We start from the raw sequence: 6383 nt of genomic DNA on the forward strand, positions 1-6383 counted from the left end.
TGATTACAAAAACACTGTAAACACATGCTTGTGTTCTGGACAAAATCACTAAGCATCTCTCTCACCCTTGTCAATGATGCCGTCTCCATGCTCCATATCCTGATCTGACCTCCAGCACAGCTACTGACCACCAGAGTTTCATTAATCTTCACACACATGATTGGTTTAAGGTGTTTAAACTTCAGATTCTCAACACACTTCCCCGTCCGTAGGTTCCACACTGTGATCAATACACACATACACAAATACTTTTACAAGATTTTAGCTTTGGTCTGTTGGTGTATTTATACACCCTATTGCCAGAGTGGCAATTGTGCATCATTTGGGCCAGGACAACACACATTCCCTACTTGGAGTGTAGGGATGAACCAGCATGCAGAAAATACACACAACTGTTCAACAGATTGGGGTCAGAAAGAGTTTTTTTTTTTTTTCACTCACCATTTTTGTTAAGTTTGTCTTAATCAAACAATCCTGAAAAAAATGTATCACGATTTCCCCAAAAAATGTTAAGCAGCAAAAACGTTTTAAATTTTGATAATAATAAGTAATGTTTTTTTAGCAGCATGTCAGCATATTACAATGATTTCTGAAGGATCGTGCGACTGAAGACACAGGAATAAATTAGCTTTTAAAATTTATTAAAATATAACTATGTGAATTTGTATTACCGTTTAGTGTATTTTGATCAAATAAATCCAGCATAAGAGAGAACACATTTTTTTAAATCTTACCAACCCCAAAATTTTGAACGGTAGTCTATGTTAAGATGCCGCATATTTTTCAGAAGTTTTCAAAATATATATATTTTTTCATTTGTCTGTACATAAATAATTAATTGTCTATTTCCCTCCTTCCAAATATCTTTTCAGGCCTCAGAAATAAATATAAATTGGCTTTAGTTTTAGTTAAAATTGCAGACTCAAGATGGAAATGTATAGATCCAGACCCTTATAAAGGCCTGTTCACACCTTTAGAACAATCATTATAAAGATAATAACTATAGCTTTGACTAGTCATTACAGTTGTATCCTTTGTGTTATTGTTATAGTTGAGGTGTGGACTTTCCTATTCTCATTATAACAATTATTAACGATTTTTTATTAATTTATAGCTATAGTTATCATCCTTAGTGTGAATGTGCCTTGTCACAACCTCCTACCTTTAACTCTACAGTCTTTGGCTCCAGACACCAGTCTATCTCCATACAAATCCAGGCAGTTTATAGTGTCAAAATGTCCATGAAAAATCATTGTATATACGCCTGTCTTCAGGTTCCAGCACCTTTGAAAGGAGTACAGAAATAAAGCACAACATTCTTTACTTCGGTCTATGATTTTAGTTTGATAAACGACCATAGTAATGTCTGACTAACCTGATGCTGAGGTCATAGCTGGCGCTGATAACCAGGTCTCTCTCTTCACAAACCAGAACTGCTCTTACACTACCTGCATGTCCTTGGATCACTAAAGGAACCTCTTTGGGTGACGCAACATGCAGTAACCTGATGGTACGATCCTTGGAGCCAACCGCCACAAACTGCCCCCCAGCATAATGTATCACTCTACTGGGGTCTTCTCTATACGAAGAAAATGACAGAAAATTCTAAAACTATGATATAATATATAAGAATTATATTTATATAATTATATATATTTAATAAATGTATCATAGAGTATATTCTACAGAAAATCTACCTTTCCAACAGGACCGAGATGTTATACACTCCACAGTACACGTTGTGTTCTTCCATTTGGACAGTCTTAGTTTTAAAGCCTTTGTAGACAGAATCCAAATCCTGTTTTTGTGTCTAAAAACACAGAAATAATCAAATCTATGAAAAGTTTATAACGGAGATAAAAAGTATATATTTCTGTCATGACAACTCTCAGAGTGTTTGGCATGGTAATGGATATGACAATGTTAATATGTTTGGTTTTGGCGGAATAGATCTGCAACGCTGCTGTTGCTGTTATTGCTGCTGCAGAGCATTTGCTCCTGCTAACAGTATACATGCATGACATGCTGCTGCTATACAATATATAGCATACATGAATTACCAGTAGCAGATCTATACAGCTGGGGGAAGTGGAGGGTTTCTGAAAGTGTGCCGCAAACAGCTACAGCAAATACTGATCAAGTATTTGAAAGCAGTAAGCTCATTGGCTGCTGATACAGCAGGAACGAAAAAGCTGTGCTTTATAGAAAACGATGTGATTGCAACCAGATTGAGTTAAGGACCTAACAGCCAGCATCATTTAGAGTTTCATGACAGAACTTTGTGTGTGTATATATATATATATATATATATATATATATATATATATATATATATATATATATATATATATATATATATATATATATATATATATATATATATATATATATATATATATATATATATATATGCAGAGCACAAAATGTGGCTTTTTGTACCAGCTTATATTTGGGGAAGGATTCTCCGTGCTGAAAGTGCTTGAGTTCACTGATGGGCACTAGAACCTCACAGATCTTAGCATAAACAGGGTTGACATTAGATGTTGAGTTACCCTGAAAATGCATACAAATGATCACTGTAACATTTAGAAGTTATATTAACTACTTTCATGTGACAAAAGAACAAGTAACCAAATGAACACACTCACAATATTAGTATGTTTTATCCTAAGCAATTTTATAGTGCATTGAAGGTATAGAAATGATCAGGAGACTGTGTGTTCCCTGGGAATCAAATCCATGCATTTCCCATTGCTAACACCATGTTCTACCAGCTGAACTGCAGCTGTTATGCTGTGACATATTTTATATCTTTGAGATAACAAAATAAACTATATATATATATATGATTTTTGACATGATGTATTTACTTGCAGAATCATGGGCAGCTTCTTAACACTCTTCTTTACTTTCATTTCACTGAAGACCTCATTAGTTAGCCATTGCCAGTGCTTAGACACACACCTGCAGCTGTACAGTGAGACCTTATCCAAAAGCCCTAGAAGTGTAAATGACAAAAACATATGCAAAATAGGTAAAACAATACTAAAACAGATATATATTTAACTGCTATTTGTAGGTTATCTTTATAATGAAAATGCATACTTGCATAAAGATAATTTATTTATTAAAATACATTTAAGCCTTGTATGGCTGTAAAATACAAGCACTTCTGATAGTAATTCTCCCTGAAATTTCTAAATTAGTTATAGATGGTCTCTTGAAAATGCCATGAGCGTTGTTTAGGTTCAGTTGTTAGGTCTTGTACATTCTAGATAAAGTATCTTTTGAGTCAACCTAGCTCTCTTGTCCACAGGCAATAAAGTTGTTTCCATATAGCAGCACAAGTCTAGACTAGTTCACAGGTCTGAAATAAACAGCACAGTGATGCTTACAAATGACATGAACTTAGCATGCACTCATATACTATAATAAGTGAATCAAAGGATCTGAATTCATAAGAGCCAATCAAGCTCAACTTGTAACACCTGATAAAGAAAATAAAGAAAGAGAGAGGCCATTGTTTCAGTTTTGGGGGAAAAAAAGTAGATATTTATTTTATTTTATTTTTCATTGCTGGGAACTGTGACATACATGCAGAATTCATGTCAGCATTAAAGCCAAAACTAATCTGTTTATACTTAATGCTCACATTTAATGAATAGTTCACCACAAAATTAAAATTCTGTCATTATTTTCTCACCCCCATGTTGTTCCAAACCTGTATTGGTTTCTTCTTCTGCTGAACACAAAAGAAGATTGACTTCCATAGAATTATTTTTTCCTACAATAGAAGTCAGTGGCTACCGTCAACTGTCTGGTTACCAACATTCTTCAAAATATATTTTTTGTGTTCAGTAGTGGAAAGAAATTCATACAGGTTTGGAAGAACTTGCGGGTGAGTAAACGATTTTCATTTTTGGGTGAACTATCCCTTTAAGTTTAAACAGTCAAACTCTTCATAGACAAGTGGAAAAACTAGACTTACCCAAAATTATTTTTGCAATGTTGACTGGCAGTCTTCGAACGAAATCTTTATGACGGCTGACCCCTGACAGAGATTTTGACGACCTGGGGACGACGGTGAGGGCAGGATCAGGATCGTCAGAAGTGTCGGAGTCTGAATCTCTGCCTTTTCTTTTGTTCCAAGGATCTAAATTCTGCATGTCCAGCTCAACCTCATGACAGACAGTCTTGAGAGATCTGGCATCCTTTACTGTATAATAAATGGGTGACTAGAATAGATCCAACCACTTACAAATATAAATGTATTTACTTTTTTAAATAAATATAAAATATCCAATAAAAAAAGTAATGGATCGTGTGACACTGAAGAATGGCGTAATGATGCTGAAAATTCAGCTTTGACATCACAGGAATAAATTACATTTTAAAAACCTTCAAATAGAAAACAGTTAATTTAGATATTAATAATATTTTACAATATTCCTGTTTTTACAGTATTTTTTATCAAACATATGCAGCCTTGGTGAGCATTAGGACTTCTAAAACTTATTTTTTTAAATCTCACAGACCTTAAACTTTTGAATAGTAATACTAATACTTTTTAACATAAATATAAAATATCCAATCACTTATGCAAAGAGCTCACTACTTACTCCGTTCTGAGCACTCCTGTTTTAAGACATCTGTTTGACTGCCATCAGCTGGCTCACTTAAAGTACATGCTTTGATGAGAAGATCCAGATCTGGGTGATCATCTGAATGGTAGGAGAAGTGTGACTCTGTTACTGAGAGATCTGCAAAAATACCAGGCAAGATATCATATTTTATTAATAGATGTTTAAAGGATGGTTCACTCAAAAATGAAAATTCTGTCATCATTTACTCACTGAATCTCATTCTTCTGCTGAACACAAAAGAAGATATTTTGAAGAATGTCGGTAACCAAAAAAATGTATGGGCCCCATTGACTTACATAGTATTTTTTTATACTATGGAAGTCAATGGGGCTCATCAAATGTCGGTACATTCTTCAAAATATATTTTTCTGTGTTCAGCAGAAGAAAGATTTTCATACAGGTTTTGAACAACTTAAGGGTGAGTACTTTTGGGTTTTCATTTTTAAAAACCTTGATGGTTGTATCTGATAAGAACAAAACTTTTTACAGAACAAAAGCATTTGAATATACAGTACATAAGTGCCATTTACTCAAATTCTTTTTTTTTTTTTTATGTGATGCCTTTTATTATGGTTATTGTACAGCTGGTGATGTGATGTGCATTCTTACCAGCATTGCTGAATTGTAGAAATTTGTGTTTCTCCCAAACAATCAGGATACGCACCAAATTTGCTAGCATGTGCAAAAGATTTATGTCACATAAAGACAAGAGCCTCAGAACATAATTGGACTTGGTCCAGTCTGAACTCTTCCTAAACCATTCCCAGGTTTCCAACATGTCCATTCCATGCAGTTTTGTGTCTCCGTCCATGCTCCATATAATGTCCTCAGGTTTGCTGGGAAGGGCTTTGGACCTGGCATAGGTGAAATCTTTCCCTGACGTCACTTGCAAAACACTCTGAAGATCCTCCAGGATTTGAAGATCGTGGCACCGCACTAGGATGCCAGTGAGGAACCTCCTCTGAGATGCTCCTCCAGCCTTATTCTTCCACTGGGTGAAGTGGTTCAGTTTCTCAGAGAGGACACACGACTGACAGCGTCCACAAATGTTGAACTCGGCTTCGTCTTTTTTACAAGACCATTCGAGCTCTGAATTGCCAGCTTCTCTCCTTAAACACTTGACTTCAGTCATCTTAATAGTCTAGAAATGTGCAGATCAATTCAAATGTGTGGGTTTTAAAACACTAAATACGTAAGGAACTATAAATAATATAAATTATTCGATCCACTAAACTGACTCAAACTTCAGTTACACCCTCCTAGACACTTCAAGCAAACTTACGACGCTTGTTGCCGAGCAACAACAACAGAAGCACTTCAGTTCACAAAATGACATCCCACAAGCTACCTTTGTTTACATTTATTTAGGCGACGGTTATCCACACACAATAAATGTATCCTAAGAAGACGGTAACATTAGCCAAAATGCTGCAATATAACGCTCTAAAGTTGTAGCAGTTTCAACAGTCCACTGCCCCGTAAAACTAATTGTTTACTTTAGTTTCCGTGGAGAATTTTTTTGTCGATGATGGCTGTAAGTGTTCGCGTCTGTGTCTGAATATGAAAGATCATGTTAATTATGGTTTTACATTTAGTAACAATAGATAACATAGTTACGCGAATATTTTGAATCCCTTCACTAAAATAGATTCATTCTTCATGAGAGTGACTCAGGATTTAACCATTCACTCAACTGATTCGTCCAAAACACAGATCTAACCACTGATCTAACTTATAAAA

The sequence above is a fragment of the Gobio gobio genome (assembly GCF_949357685.1).
Source record: "Gobio gobio genome assembly, chromosome: 20".
NCBI classification, from domain to species: Eukaryota; Metazoa; Chordata; class Actinopteri; order Cypriniformes; family Gobionidae; genus Gobio; species Gobio gobio.